This window comes from Haliotis rufescens, unplaced genomic scaffold, assembly GCF_023055435.1.
Source record: "Haliotis rufescens isolate VD_foot unplaced genomic scaffold, xgHalRufe1.0.p SCAF_9, whole genome shotgun sequence".
NCBI lineage: Eukaryota > Metazoa > Mollusca > Gastropoda > Lepetellida > Haliotidae > Haliotis > Haliotis rufescens.
The window spans coordinates 2030839-2049882 of NW_025964383.1; the positions used below are offsets into that span (position 1 = coordinate 2030839).

Here is a 19044-nt window from a genome sequence, read left to right on the forward strand (position 1 = left end):
AGTATCAGGTTTCCTGTACACAATGCTGAAAAGCAATCTGTATGTATGGGTTCACACAAAGCAGGGAAATTAATGAAAGAGCAGTTTATTGAAACGACTCTGTTCAAAGGTGAGGTTTGTCCACTACATCAATGAGCTCATTTTATCATACGATTTTCCTTTAAACCAAAATCAGCTGGGGGCTGGGAATAGGTGTCACTTGTTATAACCAGTATGACTTGAGACATTGTGGCCAGTGAAAATGTTTATACCTTGAAGTCAACTCTGATGAAACATATGCCTATAATGATTATTGATATAAGAATCTCCTGGGTCTGACTGCTTCATGGTCTGCTAGGGTACAATGGGAGACAATCAATCATGATGTACTATCATTAATGTGTGAAAGACAGCCTTAGTTCCTTGGACTCCTGCAATGAGATGAGGTCAACGCATTACATCAGTTTCCATTCCAGATGTAGGAACTGACATTCAAGAAGTCATGACAAACTGATACTGCCGACTCACCCTACTTGGATCAGCATGGCAACTCACTCACATTCCTCACTATTGCTGAAACGATGTCTTTGTAAACTTTCATATTTGTTAGAACAATGCATCAATGAAAGCAACTTTAAAGGTCATTTATGATTAGAAAATCTGCTTCACCAAGATTGTTATCTAATGGTAAACTGCTCACCTCCCAGTGGCCAAGGCAGTAGGAATATGTTTGCTCCATCTACTTGTCTACAGTTAGCCCTCCCAATGTTCCACCAGATAGAACCATCCTTGTCACAGTCAGCCTCCCATTACATGCAGTAGATAACCATCTCACCAATCAGGCAACCTTCTCTTCCCTTTGCTCCTCCCATCAATGCAGATGTCAATGACACATAAGCCAAAGATAAAGTGAAACTGAGGAACTAACTGAACTCGGGGTGCCAAATTGTTCTCATATGAAAATACTGTCATTAGCTACAATGTCTAGATTAGATACATCAACACTTGAACATTAAGTGTTGACCAATAATTTTACGATCCTAATAAATTCATAATTGTTTTAATCTAAAACCAAAGTAGTTCAGTATATCGATCATTCAAAGAGCATCACCACTCAAATCTCTTGAAGTGTCAAATAAATTCATCTGCCCCCCTCCCCAAGCCATGCTCCAAGGCTGTACTGAATGGTAAGTCCATGGGTGTATAGTAATTCTATCCTCATAATGGGCAAGTCTAGATAAGCGGACAGTATGCCTGTCTATTATAGGGACAACTTGTTGTTATTATTTATATAATCTAGAAAGTATGATTTAAACTAATAATTATTGCCTCATAGACTTGTGCAAGTCTACCCCTCCCCTAGTCTGCTTAATCACTTGTGCCGATGGCTGTGGATGTAAAGAGTAAATTAGCTGCTGACAACAGAGAGGACTCTCAACATCGACAACAACATTGTTGTGGCCAGTCAGGTCAGTCAGGAGGCCCAACTATGCTGTGTAGAATATTGTTAATTACATAATGGCCACATTATGTGGCAACATCAGTCAGCTTGACTTCTGGCTTCATGACAATGTTCTGACAGCGAGCCCTTGTTCTACAATTCCATATATATATATAGAACATATAAATGAGCCATACTAGAACCACACGACTGATTTCAATCTGCAACCTGAAACTGTGCACACACACTGTCACTTCAACTCATCCTAGTGAACAACTTTCTGCTGCAATGCAAAATTTGCCTGCAAATGTGGATAATTTTTTTATGTGGGCTCTAAAAAATGTGTTTTCAGTTTTCAAAAGAACTTAAAGCTTAAGCTGTCCTATGTGACAAAGCTGCTAATTACTGAACACAACCAATGAAGAATAACATGGCTCAACTGTATCAGAGTGATGGGTGAGAAAACAAATGCAGACATGCGATGGAAATGGACATCAAATAAGGTGTTCAGACATGTTTTTTTAATCTTAAATCCCTGATAGATGAAACAGTACTCTCAAAGTCAAGGTAGAACACCAGTTTGAGATAAAAACACACACAAGTTCTGGGGGGTAAAAACGTTAGTCTGCTACACAGTAAACAAGAGTAGCCCCTGGGGGAATATCACTGGTAGTGGTGAACAAGTCGCGCACACACCCACACCCACACCCACACATACGTACACACACACACACCCACACACACCCACACACACACACACACACACACACACACACACACACACACACACACACACAAGAAACAGTTTCCCACTTACCATGTTCCCCAGGCCTATAATTGAGTCACAGAGAGAAGATTCATTCACACACATCAATAGAACAGACATAAACCATGAACAAATGTGGCCTGTAGCCTGCTCTCATATACGCCTTGTGTGGAGGGAAACAACAAATGTCAGCTCTCACATGCACAGGTCAATGATGGATTGTTTCCATAGTTTTTATTAGAAAACGATACCATTGTATTACTTCTTATCCTGAATCAAGGACAACAACAAATGCCAGCATCAGTATAAATAGCCGTCATATATAAGATACAGATCTGTACACCACCAGTTAACTATGACTGGTACATAAGATACAGATCTGTACACCACCAGTTAACTATGACCTATACATAAGATACAGATCTCTACACCACCAGTTAACTATGACCTATAGATAAGATACAGATCTGTACACCACCAGTTAACTATGACCTATACATAAGATACAGATCTGTACACCACCAGTTAACTAAGACCTATACATAAGATACAGATCTCTACACCACCAGTTAACTAAGACCTATACATAAGATACAGATCTGTACACCACCAGTTAACTATGACCTATACATAAGATACAGATCTGTACACCAGTTAACTAAGACCTATACATAAGATACAGATCTCTACACCACCAGTTAACTAAGACCTATACATAAGATACAGATCTCTACACCACCAGTTAACTATGACCTATACATAAGATACAGATCTCTACACCACCAGTTAACTATGACCTATACATAAGATACAGATCTCTACACCACCAGTTAACTATGACCTATACATAAGATACAGATCTGTACACCACCAATTAACTATGACCTATACATAAGATACAGATCTCTACACCACCAGTTAACTAAGACCTATACATAAGATACAGATCTGCACACCACCAGTTAACTAAGACCTATACATAAGATACAGATCTGTACACCACCAGTTAACTAAGACCTATACATAAGATACAGATCTCTACACCACCAGTTAACTAAGACCTATACATAAGATACAGATCTCTACACCACCAGTTAACTATGACCTATACATAAGATACAGATCTCTACACCACCAGTTAACTATGACCTATACATAAGATACAGATCTCTACACCGCCAGTTAACTATGACCTATACATAAGATACAGATCTGTACACCACCAATTAACTATGACCTATACATAAGATACAGATCTCTACACCACCAGTTAACTAAGACCTATACATAAGATACAGATCTGCACACCACCAGTTAACTAAGACCTATACATAAGATACAGATCTGTGCACCACCAGTTAACTATGACCTATACACAAGATACAGATCTCTACACCACCAGTTAACTATGACCTATACATAAGATACAGAACTGTACACCACCAGTTAACTATGACCTATATCTGTAGATGGCTTAATGATGTCATAATTCTTACCTCCGAACACACATGACAGATGGTTCCACATGTCCTCTAATTCTTCAGATTGAGACACTCAGTTACTTGCCAAGCAGCAGTGTCACTGCTGGTGTACACCGAACTGACTGACAGAGTGGACTGCTGAGACACACAACCCCCAAGGACAATGGTAAAACTTAAATGTTTCTCCACCATTTAAAAATCACATCCTAGGGAGAATACTGCAGTCATACAATGTCTTAGTGTTAATGAACAGTCAATGTAAAACCCCAATAAACAAATGCCATTGTATAGGATGTTTGTTTCTAATGTTTCTTAACTAGCGCCACAAGGCTATCATTTGTCATGGCCTATACAACTTGACTCCTGAGAGGGTAATTTACTCAAGCTGGAGTATTTCCTGGTCATGGGTTCAGCCAAGCTTGTTGGTTCCACTGGGCAGAGAGCTTTGGTGGGAGGCAATATCTTGCTACCCTCAACCCAAGCTTGTTGGTTCCACTGGGCAGAGAGCGTTGGTGGGAGGCAATATCTTGCTACCCTCAACCCAAGCTTGTTGGTTCCACTGGGCAGAGAGCGTTGGTGGGAGGCAATATCTTGCTACCCTCAACCCAAGCTTGTTGGTTCCACCGGGCAGAGAGCGTTGGTGGGAGGCAATATCTTGCTACCCTCAACCCAAGCTTGTTGGTTCCACTGGGCAGAGAGCGTTGGTGGGAGGCAATATCTTGCTACCCTCAACCCAAGCTTGTTGATTCCACTGGGCAGAGCGTTGGTGGGAGGCAATATCTTGCTACCCTCAATCCAAGCTTGTTGGTTCCACTGGGCAGAGCGTTGGTGGGAGGCAATATCTTGCTACCCTCAACCCAAGCTTGTTGGTTCCACTGGGCAGAGAGCGTTGGAGGGAGGCAATATCTTGCTACCCTCAATCACTCTCTGTTCAATTCAGTGGTTCATAACCTGTGCACATGTCAAGTCTTCCAAAAAAGTAGGATAATTGTTAATATAAACATTACAACCAGATTAATTCCAACATTTAAGTTTCAATAAACTTTCCTAATACGGCTTGGACATCAATAATCAACCAGCATGAAAACTTGCATGCAAACCAACATGGTTCAGTGGAGTTTTGATCAGATTGCAAATTGAGACACAAGTCAGCCCAGCAGATTTCATATACAAATGTATTTAGTAGTTGCGGCCAAGTGCTTCATGGACCAAGGGAGGTAACTCTATACGCCCTGAGCATTCAGATCTGCTGTGACCATTATACTTTATCATTCCTGGGAGTTACTTCTAAATTTAAAAATAAATCAGCTAAACTGAATAAATAGCCAGCCACTCTTTAACTTGTAAAAAAACAGATGTAAATTTTCACGTTTCAAAGTAAAGGCAAACAACCCTGACATGTTTATAATAATTACAAAGTATAGAGCCAGGACAATGAGCCAGCAATGAATCATACTGTATCACAACAGCTGATGAATTCCTACCTAGCGGAGAAATGCCTTGTCAACATTATACATTTACTTCATGTGTGCACTGTTGCTTGCCGTATGTGAGTCCAAAGTTGAAAAGCAGCCTTGCAGATTTACTTGATGGAGATAACTCAAGGACTGTCACAGCTGATAGCTGCAAGTCATTCATACAGGCCCAATAGAGGATATGTAATGGATTGGATAAATACACTGTTTCCCTATGTCATTGTTTGGATATATTTTCATTTGAGGTGTTATTTGACAAACATTAAACATCCTATTCATGATACATTTCAAACTGTTTGTGCATAGCTTCACTTCTGCAAGCAAGTACTCCTATATAATCATGTTTCAGACCAAACCAATTTTACATTTTACATTCACAAACAAGATAATAGAGAATAGTTTCTTTAGATGCCACTGACAAATGGAAAAATAAACTTTAAAGTAACATGACATCACTAAACGGATGACAGCATATTCCTAATTTGCAGGAATGATACAAAAAATATCTACTAATGGTCAACAGTTGTTAGTGCATCAGGAGTACCTGTACAGAAATCAAGACAACCACGTTTTTCCAAACAGCTGATATGTGCTTGTGAACATGCAATGTGTGTCATCAACATAGACAGAAATAAACCGAACAAAGTTGACAGAAAACCTCTGAGCTAAAACAAGCATGTCAGGCAATTGCCAATTATCAAGTGCCAAATGTTTTTAACTGAATGTCAAGTGTTTTCTTTTAGCCATGATCTGACAGTGCTGCTTCAGTAGGCATACTATAAAACCTGGGTTGGGTTGGGGTGGGGTCTGGGGTCTTGGGTTGGGGTGGGGTGGGGTCTGGGGTCTTGGGTTGGGGTCTTGGGCTGGGGTTATGGGCTGGAGTCTCTTGGATTATCAGATGAAATATGGAAACAAAACCCCCAAACTGTGTTTATGCCCATTGGTTCTAACTTAGACAAGTGGTGATATGAGATTATCATCACTTGCCATCGATAGGAGATTTATCTCACTAAAATATAAGGGTATCTTGCTGCCAATTTTATAATATCGGAACATAACATGTGCTGTAAAACAACATAAGTGCCAATATAAGAACATACAGTGCCTATATAAGACCATATCAAGCTGATACATGACAATGGTACTGATACAAGGCCATATAGTGCCTCAATAAGACCATATCAAGCTGATACATGACAATGGTACTGATACAAGGCCATATAGTGCCTAAATAAGACCATATTGAGCTGATACATGACAATGGTACTGATACAAGGCCATATAGTGCCTAAAAAAAACCACATTAAGCTGATACATGACAATGGTGCCAATACACGTTAGGACTGATGCCGATTTATAGTGCTAGCCCACTGAGTTACCATGCCGCAGTTTAACATGAATACCCCACTCAGACACAGCATACTGACTCTGAGCCGACCAGTCCTTGTTTTAGCCCCTTAGTGCTGAGCACGAGCCAGGGTAACAACAAGTACCAGCTTTTAACGTCTTTCTGTATGACGTGGCCAGGGATCAAACCCCTGACCTTCTGCTCTCGGGCGGACGCTCTACCACTAGACCACGGAGGCGGTCCCATAGAGTCCTGACCATTTAGTGTCCATATAACATTTTATCATGCTGATACGAGACACTAGTGTCTATAAGACCTTAGAGGGCCTATATAAGACACTATTATGCTGATGCAAATCAATAGTGCCTATAAAAGACCATATAGTGTGAATACAAGAACATACAAGTGAGTGAGTGAGTTGGGTTTAACGCCGCTTTTAACAGTATTCCAGTCATATCACCGCGTGTCAGCTTAATGTGGGAGGAAAGTCCGAAGTGATGCAGGTAGCAGACGTTTACCACTTCAGTGAAACCCCATACAAGAGTTTGCCACTAACGTGGCTATATCCCCTGCCCTGTTGCAGAATTTATGACATAATTAAATCTAAACAAACCCTAACCTTTTTTAACCGAGGTGGAACTTATCATGGAAATTGTAAAAAAAGAAGAGTTTGGAACCTAAGTCCATCTTGTTGCCATGCAAACGTAAAAAATAAAAATTTCTAAAATTTCTTAATAGCAAAAGGCACCAGTTCAGCATGTACCTGACAAACCTGCAAAGTTTCATGAAAACATATTGAATGGTTTATGAGTTATGCTCCGGAAATGAACCCTACCCTCACAGAACCTAAGTCCATCTTGTTGCCATGGAAACGTAAAAAAGACAAATTTCTAAAATTTATAAATAGCAAAAGGCACCAGTTCAGCATGTACAGTGGTCCCTCGCTACAACGCTACCAATGTTTTCGCCGTTTGTTATTATTTACAAGCCTTAACTGTCACATTCAATGTGAAAGTACTCTACTTACATGAAAATATCGATCGATAATGGTAGTAACAGACACTATGAGTGAAGAGCCAATCACAATTCATAACGCAAGTACAGAGTGTTTCAGTGGCATTGATTGGTCATGTTGCTTAAAATACGGAAAACGAGAGTTTTGACCAGCACTAGAATTTATTACATGTGCGCATTCATACAAATATAGATACACATTCAAGCCATATTAATTGGTTTGATACGGTTACTTGATCCAAATCAAAAGGAATGACCGTCGTGTTGTGACAGCAACTACATGTGAGTTGACAGTGTCGCCTCAAATTGGATTGCCCACTAATATGAACTTCGCTTGTGGTTCTCTTTTATTGCATGCATGCGCTTCTAAGATCAAAGGATGTATAGTATGAAAAGTTAACTAGCAGAACAATCGTATTTCCGTGACTTGCCGCGGATGTTTTCAAACAGATTATTAGAACTCCATTCAGCGATAAACAGTTGCTTATGCAATGAGAAGCGTTATGTGCAAATGAACAACGAACATCAATACAATCATGTCTGTGTAAAACTCTCAGTATAAAAAGTGTACATAAATTGTTGGGCGGGGGATAATTAAGTTGACATAAGCTAATAATACCAATATAAGGCCAAATAGTGCTGATACATGGCCATATAAGACCATATTGTATGCTGCTATAAGACCATATAGTTCCTACGAGGGGTGTTCGTTAAAGATTTCCCCTAAACCACTTAGGGTTATCATATTTGGTTGAAATTTCACATGTGTAATGATTCATGTATCTATGTGTTATGTCTGAATTTGCAGCATCGAACTATTAATCTTACCACTTTTACAGGTGTTCTGATCGAGTAGGGTGTGACAATGGAGCCAGCAGAATACCGAGCAGTGATTAGGTTTTTATATTTGAAAGGTCGCACACCAAAAGAAACTTTAGATGAAATAAAAGCAACTTATGGGGAAGATGCCCCATCATATGACGTTGTTAAACACTGGCATCGCCAGTTCAAGTGTGGTCGGACATCTGTGGAAACAGCTGCCATTCCTGGTCGCCCCCATTCAGCCATTGATGAGGACACTATCCATCAAGTGGAAACTGCCATTTTGGCAGACCGACTTATAACTGTTCGCCAGTTAGCACAAGATGTCAAAATCAGTGTAGGGTCTGTGGAAAAAATCATCCATGACAATTTGAACATGCATAAGGTGGATTCCCAGGTTGCTCACACCTTTCCAAAAGCAGGAACGAGTCAATTGCTCAAAGGATCTTTTGGACATGTGCCAAAAAAAACAGGCAAACTTTTTTGACAGACTTATCACACAGGATGAAACATGGGTCCATCACTATGATCCTGAGACTGAAGTTCAGTCGATGCAATGGATGCATGTGGAGTCACCACCCCCAAAGAAGGCACGTGTCCAACCCTCTGCAGGCAAGGTCATGCTCACTGTGTTTTGGGACCAGCACGGAGTAGTGATGATGGATTTCTTGGCAAAGGGTACCACAATTACAGGAGCTTATTATGCTTCACTGCTGCGGAAATTGCGGGACGCTATCAAGCTTAAGAGGCGTGGCATGCTGACCAAGGGTGTCCGTCTCCTGCAAGAAAATGCTCCAGTACACAACTCTCATGTTGCCCAGACAGAAGCGCGGTCCTGTGGCTATGAAATCCTTCCACATCCTCCTTACTCTCCTGACCTTGCACCATCTGACTTCCACCTCTTTCCAACCATGAAGTCATTTTTGAAGGGAAAACGTTTCACAGATGATGAAACACTGATTTCCGAAGTCAAGTCCTGGTTTGAGACGCAAAATGAGGGCTTTTACAAGCAAGGTCTCCATAGTTGCATAAAACGATGGGAGAAGTGTGTTACTCTTGGTGGTTCCTATGTGGAGAAAGACTAATACCTATGCCAAGTTTCATTCCACTAGGTCCATAGGAAGTGGGTCAGGGGAAATCTTTAATGAACACCCCTCGTTTATATGGCAATAAGGCTGATGTGAGGCCATATAGTGCTGTTATAAGATCATCATATGCTGATATAAGACAAAAGTGCCAACATAAGGCCATAAAATAACTATAGAGGACCATATATTGCTGCTGTATAAGACAAAAGTGCTGAAATAAGGCCATACAGTGCTATAATAAGATCATGTTATGCTGCAATAAGACAATAAAAGACCATATATTGCTGCTAAAAGACCATATAGTGCTGGTATAAGACCACAATGTCAAAAAGGTAATCAGTACTAAATGAGATACGTCCAGATTATGGAGTTAAATTTGAGTCAACAAGGTTTCACAGTACCTTTAATCAAACAGCGACATATTTCTAAAATGTTGGTGATAAAATGCTACTATATAACTCATTCTGCCCACACAGTGCGCATGAGTAAACACAGCATGATACATGTGTTTATCACGGTCCAAGTGTTCCACAGCACAAATAACACTTGTCAGGAATACTTTCTGGTGTCTTTTTCAAATCATGCAAAAGTTTCCCCTTGTCAACAACAAATACTACATATGGCCATTATAACAGACAGTATTCAGAAGAGCTCTTCAAAAGTGGAAGAATGAATTGTGAAACATTCCTGCATTCAATCCAATGGTTGTTACAGACAAGGCGTTTGTCTCCACCACTAACACAACACAGTTACTTGGACGCCATATTTAGAAAAGGCAGGATTTATTTGTAATTTTGATTTTGACTATTTAATCTTCCACATTTCGACATCATTTTGACAGTTTGCAAATCTTTTGACAAGATGGTATGTCTATTTCCTGCTTAGTCCGTCCCTCCAGAGACTGGCACCAACATTTTACATTCAAACATCATTATTTCTGTCAAATTCACCAAATATTTCAAATACATTCTTTACAAAATCACAAACTCACACAAATCATTATACCCAAAATACCAAAATTTAAGAATTATTACTGTTTTATTAACCAGTTATAAATAAGACATATTGCCAACATCTCAGGTGAATAATCCAAGTGTTTCATCTCCTAACTCTTCTTGATGGCCTCGACCACCTTCAGGAATACAACACATTCACTTCCTCATCATCTGCTGCACTTTGATAGCATGCCCAACTATCACACAATCATTCCAACTTATGACCAAAGTAAACTCAGATAATAAACCATACATAAACAATTTGTGGATTATTTTACCACAATTCTCACAATCAAATGCCAAACATCAAAAGGTGGAACTTTGGAAAATATTCTGATAAGCCGAATGCTATCATTACGTGATCTTCATATTAATTCTGATGATAAGGTTGTATCGTTTACTGTCGGAAGTATTGGGGTTCACCCAGCAAGCATGTAAAGTACTAATTGATGTGCACCAAGTGTACAGAATTCCAGGTTTCCCTGCCAGATGAGCCTAGAGAGTTATACCTCTCCGAACTTTACATCAATCAATAATCATAATGGTGCGCTGCTGCTCATACTCTGGTACATGTGGGGGGAGTTGCTACAGCACCACCATGTCGGGGGAGTTGCTGCAGCACCACCATGTGGGGGGAGTTGCTACAGCACCACCATGTCGGGGGAGTTGCTGCAGCACCACCATGTGGGGGGAGTTGCTGCAGCACCACCATGTCGGGGGAGTTGCTGCAGCACAACCATGTGGGGGGAGTTGCTGCAGCACCACCATGTGGGGGGAGTTGCTGCAGCACCACCATGTCGGGGGAGTTGCTGCAGCACCACCATGTCAGGGGAGTTGCTGCAGCACCACCATGTGGGGGGAGTTGCTGCAGCACCACCATGTGGGGGGAGTTGCTACAGCACCACCATGTGGGGGGAGTTGCTACAGCACCACCATGTCGGGGGAGTTGCTGCAGCACCACCATGTGGGGGGAGTTGCTACAGCACCACCATGTCGGGGGAGTTGCTGCAGCACCACCATGTGGGGGGAGTTGCTGCAGCACCACCATGTCAGGGGACAGAGTTGCTGCAGCACCACCATGTGGGGGGAGTTGCTGCAGCACCACCATGTGGGGGGAGTTGCTACAGCACCACCATGTCAGGGGACAGAGTTGCTGTAGCACCACCATGTCGGGGGAGTTGCTGCAGCACCACCATGTGGGGGGAGTTGCTGCAGCACCACCATGTGGGGGGAGTTGCTACAGCACCACCATGTGGGGGGATTTGCTACAGCACCACCATGTCAGGGGACAGAGTTGCTGTAGCACCACCATGTCAGGGGAGTTGCTACAGCACCACCATGTCGGGGAAGTTGCTGCAGCACCACCATGTCGGGGGATTTGCTACAGCACCACCAGGTCAGGGGAGTGAGAGTTGCTGCAGCATCACCATGTCGACCATGTCAGGGGACTGAGAGTTGCTGTAGCACCACCATGTCAGGGGAGTTGCTACAGCACCACCATGTCGGGGGAGTTGCTGCAGCATCACCATGTCGGGGGACTGAGAGTTGCTGCACCACCACCAGGTCGACCATGTCAGGGGAGTGAGAGTTGCTGCAGCATCACCATGTTGAGCATGTCAGGGGACTGAGAGTTGCTGCAGCATCACCATGTTGACCATGTCAAGGGACTGAGAGTTGCTGCAGCACCACCATGTCGGGGGAGTGAGAGTTGCTGCAGCATCACCATGTTGACCATGTTGGGGGACCGAGAGTTGCTGCAGCATTACCATGTTGACCATGTCAGGGGACTGAGAGTTGCTGCAGCATCACTATGTCGACCGTGTCGGGGGACTGAGAGTTGCTGCAGCATCACCATGTCGGGGGACTGAGAGTTGCTGCAGCATCACCATGTCGACTGTGTCGGGGGAGTGAGAGTTGCTGCAGCATTACCATGTCGACCGTGTCGGGGGACAGAGTTGCTGCAGCACCACCATGTCGGGGGACTGAGAGTTGCTGCAGCATCACCATGTCCACCATGTCGGGGGACTGAGAGTTGCTGCAGCATCACCATGTCGACCGTGTCGGGGGCGTGAGAGTTGCTGCAGCACCACCATGTCGGGGGACTGAGAGTTGCTGCAGCTCACCATGTCGACCATGTCAGGGGACTGAGAGTTGCTGCAGCACCACCATGTCGGGGGACTAAGAGTTGCTGCAGCACCACCATGTCGGGGGACTAAGAGTTGCTGCAGCACCACCATGTCGGGGGACTGAGAGTTGCTGCAGCATCACCATGTCGACCGTGTCGGGGGACTGAGAGTTGCTGCGGCATCACCATGTCCACCATGTCGGGGGACTGAGAGTTGCTGCAGCATCACCATGTCGACCGTGTCGGGGGACTGAGAGTTGCAGCCGCATCACCATGTCGACCATGTCGGGGGAGTGAGAGTTGCAGCCGCATCACCATGTCGACCATGTCGGGGGAGTGAGAGTTGCTGCAGCATCACCATGTCGGGGGAGTGAGAGTTGCTGCAGCACCACCATGTCGGGGGAGTGAGGGTTGCTGCAGCACCACCATGTCGGGGGAGTGAGAGTTGCTGCAGCATCACCATGTCGACCATGTCAGGGGAGTGAGAGTTGCTGTAGCACCACCATGTCAGGGGAGTTGCTGCAGCATCACCATGTCGGGGGACTGAGAGTTGCTGCACCACCACCAGGTGGACCATGTCAGGGGACTGAGAGTTGCTGCAGCATCACCATGTTGACCATGTCAGGGGCGTGAGAGTTGCTGCAGCACCACCATGTCGGGGGACTGAGAGTTGCTGCAGCTCACCATGTCGACCATGTCGGGGGAGTGAGAGTTGCTGTAGCACCACCATGTCAGGGGAGTTGCTACAGCACCATGTCGAGGGAGTTGCTGCAGCATCACCATGTCGGGGGACTGAGAGTTGCTGCACCACCACCAGGTGGACCATGTCAGGGGACTGAGAGTTGCTGCAGCATCACCATGTTGACCATGTCAGGGGACTGAGAGTTGCTGCAGCATCACCATGTCGACCATGTCGGGGGACTGAGAGTTGCTGCAGCATCACCATGTCGGGGGACTGAGAGTTGCTGCAGCATTACCATGTTGACCATGTCAGGGGACTGAGAGTTGCTGCTGCATCACCATGTCGACCGTGTCGGGGGACTGAGAGTTGCTGCAGCATCACCATGTCGGGGGACTGAGAGTTGCTGCAGCATCACCATGTCGACCGTGTCGGGCGCGTGAGAGTTGCTGCAGCATCACCATGTCGACCGTGTCGGGGGACTGAGAGTTGCTGCAGCATCACCATGTCGACCAAGTCGAGGGACTGAGAGTTGCTGCAGCATCACCATGTCGACCGTGTCGGGGGAGTGAGAGTTGCTGCAGCATCACTATGTCGACCGTGTCGGGGGACTGAGAGTTGCTGCAGCACCACCATGTCGGGGGACTGAGAGTTGCTGCAGCATCACTATGTCGACCATGTCAGGGGACTGAGAGTTGCTGCAGCATCACCATGTCCACCATGTCGGGGGACTGAGAGTTGCTGCAGCATCACCATGTCGACCGTGTGAGAGTTGCTGCAGCACCACCATGTCGGGGGACTGAGAGTTGCTGCAGCATCACCATGTCAACCGTGTCGGGCGCGTGAGAGTTGCTGCAGCATCACCATGTCGACCGTGTCGGGGGACTTAGAGTTGCTGCAGCATCACCATGTCGGGGGATTGAGAGTTGCTGCAGCACCACCATGTCGGGGGAGTGAGAGTTACTGCAGCATTACCATGTCGGGGAACTGAGAGTTGCTGCAGCATCACCATGTCGGGGGAGTGAGAGTTGCTGCAGCATCACCATGTCGGGGGAGTGAGAGTTGCTGCAGCATCACCATGTTGACCATGTTGGGAGACTGAGAGTTGCTGCAGCATCACCATGTTGACCATGTCAGGGGACTGAGAGTTGCTGCAGCATCACCATGTTGACCATGTCAAGGGACTGAGAGTTGCTGCAGCACCACCATGTCGGGGTACTGAGAGTTTCTGCAGCATCACCATGTTGACCATGTCAGGGGACTGAGAGTTGCTGCAGCATCACTATGTCGACAGTGTCGGGGGACTGAGAGTTGCTGCAGCCCCACCATGTCAGGGGACTGAGAGTTGCTGCAGCATCACCATGTCGACCGTGTCGGGGGCGTGAGAGTTGCTGCAGCATCACCATGTCAGGGGACTGAGAGTTGCTGCAGCATCACCATGTCGGGGGAGTGAGAGTTGCTGCAGCACCACCATGTCGGGGGAGTGAGAGTTGCTGCAGCACCACCATGTCAGGGGAGTGAGAGTTGCTGCAGCACCACCATGTCGGGGGAGTGAGAGTTGCTGCAGCATCACCGTATCGGGGCACTGACTTGTTGCACAAACCCTCGGCCAGAATGGCCACAAAGTGAGATATTGCAAAATTTTGAACTATTGCTGGTGGCCAAACAGCATGTTGAATTTAGAGTTTAGAAGTGTCAAGTAAGCTATTCATCAACATTTTCTGGCTGCATGCCACCTACTGCTGGAAATAAAAGACTTGGAACAATATTCATTGTTTATGAACATATGATGAATTGTCACTACTAAATAATTGAAAATTCAGCAAAATTTCCTCTGATATGGTACACACTACAGACAGAAATAAAGCAGTGAAATTGACGTGTTTCATAAAATATCATTAAAAAAAAATGTTAATAATATATTTTTTGCCAGTAAACTTTAAAACCATTTAAAACAGTTGCTATTTCATGTCTTATAAAAATCTAAACACACACTGTCGAAGACCTAGAAATCTGATTGGTAGATTGCTGTCAATGTTAACAATGATCATTGTCTAATAACATACACATATTTTTAAATATTCGCAAACAAATAATAAAGTGTTCAAAAGTAGGGTATGCGAAGATAAATATAATATTGTAAGATTACTTGCATCATAATTCAAATCACAAATAGCATAAATCCAATACGGTTTCAACTGTTTGAAGACAAAGTATCTCTCTGGTAATGAGGAAAAGCTCATCCCACTCCAAACAATCTCATTGGTTTCTCTCCAGGTAATAATGTTGAGGATAATCCGTGTACATCACTTCCTGCTCTGTCCAGGACACTGCAGCCAGAACAGGTGTCTATTGTAGTAATATCAACAGCAAGTGTCACTTCCACTTGGCACAATTAGTTGATTGTTTCCTTAAGATACTTCCTATCTGTAATATCAGAATGTCATGTGACTTTAGGTGCTAATCTATTTGCAGTCTCCTTATTAACATTTGCAGTTTGATTCATTCGTTGTTATTACTTCCTGCATGTATTGTTTTTATTGTACTAAAACCATCAAACAGGTGGTTCTAGAGCAATGGGATTAATGTGTATTTTAATTATTTGCTTTGGTGCAAGTGACTGCACTGCAGCCAGTGAACACTTCAACCAGATAGAGAATACTCAGGTGACACAAACTACAGAGTCTGGGACTAATTCTGTTTGGATTATTTATCTATGCCATCTGTAGCAGCAGCAGCAGCAGCAGCAGCAGCAACAGGGGCAACAGACAGGGGACTGACAACTGTCAACCATGCAGGGCTAACAATACATGAATGAATATTGTCATGCGTTCCATTACATAGAAACAGTTCCCAGGCCCTCCTATACCAAACAGCACAATCACATAATACAGTGACAAATCAATTACAAAGTGAGCTGTTAGTACCCAATACTGACTTATCTTATTGAATAATACATCCACAGCAGAAGGTGGAGGTGAGGTGGCATCAGGAAGACGCCATCCCCATTAGAAATTCAAGCCTGGAGACGAGGCTTAGATAATTGAGAAAAATTGTGTGAATGGTGCTGGATTGTGTGGAAACAAAACCCAGTTGGTGGGGATGATCTGTTACAAGCGTTCTAATTATTACAGATCAAGTAGTAGCACTGGACACCACTCATGCTATTCTCATTACAGTCTACTTCAAGTGGGAGATTCCTAGACAGAGATCATAATGTCTGGTCCTCCATTCCTTACCGTCCAGTCCTTCAAGAAACCCCGGATAGCTTCCCAGAAATCCTCACCCATTCTACCCACGATTCCTGGTCACTGAGATATTCCAGTTATGGTAACCACATCGTCTGTAACATCTCCCCTTCGAACATGCTCCAGCCACCACCACCACCATGCTATTTTTAGGTGTCTTGTAAATAAATGCTAGTAAATTGATTGTTTGGAGGAGGGGGAAGAAATGGGGAATCTAACAGGGAAGGTTGACCGTGAAGTCGTGGGAAATGTGTAACTGCAGCAAATGAGAGCAAATCTTGCATGGGGGATAAAAAAGTGTCCCTTGAATCAATATTCTTCATGGATTTCCATTACTGTGACAACCAGGCAATAAAGAAATTGCATACATCAAAGATCAATACGGATTCTGTTTTAAAAGTGGATTCACTCAGGAGCCTCTGAACATCATAACAAGTGCAGAATGTGGTGAATATTTGGCTACATGCCACTTTGACATGCTAATCTAGTGAATTATGGCATGCATGTACCATGTCAACTCCCACTATGTACAGTGGTGTGCAAGATCAGCACTAGATTTACACCAACAATATTGAATTATGCACTGTATTATGTTAAACAGGCAGTCACATTTCACCTAGCCAGGACTGGCAGGATGCTTCACCCACCTGTTCAGTGCCTCAACTGGACACATCTTGTCTTACATAAACTTTTACATAGCTGCCGTACAACTTCTTAAATGATAACACATTAAGCAAAACAGTATGTTTACAATATTTCAAAAGATTCTCCTTTTATCACTTTTATTCATTGAACATTATTTTATACTTATAATGACTTCTACATACAACATAAGATTTTTTTCACAACTTTAGGGCTAATGGAAAACCAACAAACATGAAATACTCATGTCCCCCACCAACATGACATGTCTTATGTGTGCAAGGCATTAGCTCCTGTGAACTATGTTCACTGGACCCACTGCAAGGAAGTAGGATGGTTCGGGTGCCACTTTTAAATTGTTCTTTTCACAATAATTCACCATACACTTGTCCAAGGTCCTTTGTCAATAGTTTACATCTCAATTAGGTAATTATGGTAACCGTTCTCAGACAACCCTGTGTAGATCATTTTGTAGAATGTGTGAACGGTTTCCGAGTAATGCTCTGGAAACAAATGCTACACGTATTTGAGCCTAAATCCTGTTTCTTGCTAAGGAAACATTCTTAAAAAATCCCAACTATCAAAAGGCACCATTTCATCACTAGACCTATCAATGTGCCAAGTTTGTTGAAGAAATATCGTATGGTTTTCAAGATCTGCTCCGGAAACGAGCACTGCCGTCATTTTCAGTCTAAGTCAAAGTTGTTTCTATGGAAGCTTGAAAAATATTTTTTTGTAAATAAAGAAGAGAAAAAAGGCACCAGTTCATCACTGGATCTATGTGCCAAGTTTGGTTAAGATACATCTGATGTTTTTTTAGTTCTGCTCCAGGAACAAAACATGACAGACGGATGGACGGAAGGATGGAAAGACAGAAGCGTGGCACCCATTCCTATATCCCCCTTATTGACGTTAAGGTGGGGGATAATAAATTGGATCCCAAAGACATTTCCAACGCCCTATAACATGCCCTACAGCTTATAATAATAGATCATGTAACACTTAAGGATGTAACGCTTTCAATATTTTAACCATATGGATAAAATGTTTACCTGCTGCATGTGTGCCGCATTTACCACAAATTGTTATCACATATACACATTTTCCTCAATTTCTAACATGGGGCAACATTCCACTGATGACGTCATATATATACATATACCCCTTCAATGGTACTCCCGTTTGTGTGTAGATGCCACGTTACCCAGAAATGACGGCATTTATAAAATTTACACAACAATGGTGCTGCTATACTATAAATTGTCATTTAAGTTCATACAGAAATCAGCTGATTGCCTGATTACAATGTTCACGTGACAAAAGCTTCCATGGCTATGTCCTCAGAGAGAGGTATATTGTATCGGACAAAAAGATCTGATGTTCATTAAATTGGTTCACTCTAATAATGATTGTAGCTACTCGACTTGGGTGTTGAAAGATGCTCATTATGTTCCCCTGTATGAAGATTAAAGCTACTGAATGCAAGACTTGTGAACTATTGAGAATGCTCATGGCACTATTGTCTTCTCAAGAATGTATACTTTTCAAGTTTGGGTATAAGAAATGCATTTATTTCCCAATTTTCCTGCCACATACAGGCATCAAAGTCAGACTTGACAAATCCCTGACCAAGCTGGTGTATGCAGAGGGGGCTGACCTAGCAGGCCTGGGGGTTGTCCACTATCCTGCCAGGGGGAAGGTCTGGCCATCCCTCATCAAATAACAGACCACTTGTCTGGGTCTTACTTGACTGTATTGACTGACCTCCTCCGTAATGACTTAAACAGTAGAAGACCCCGGAAATAACTCCACATACTCCTCGGCTACTACAGCTAGAGATGTCCGATGCCTAGCCACAGGGTAGAAGATGGCATTCACTCAACCAGTTGTACACAATTTGTTGCATGCAATACATAGCATCATGTGAACCTGCCAGTTGGA

General features: G+C 43.5%; 1 protein-coding gene across 4 annotated transcripts in view; it reads right to left on the reverse strand.

Annotated features, from left to right (window-relative positions):
• The window catches only part of LOC124110386, a 143262-nt gene that overhangs the window by 47462 nt on the left and 76756 nt on the right, over window positions 1-19044 (reverse strand). The gene's annotated exons all lie outside the window — the stretch shown is intronic.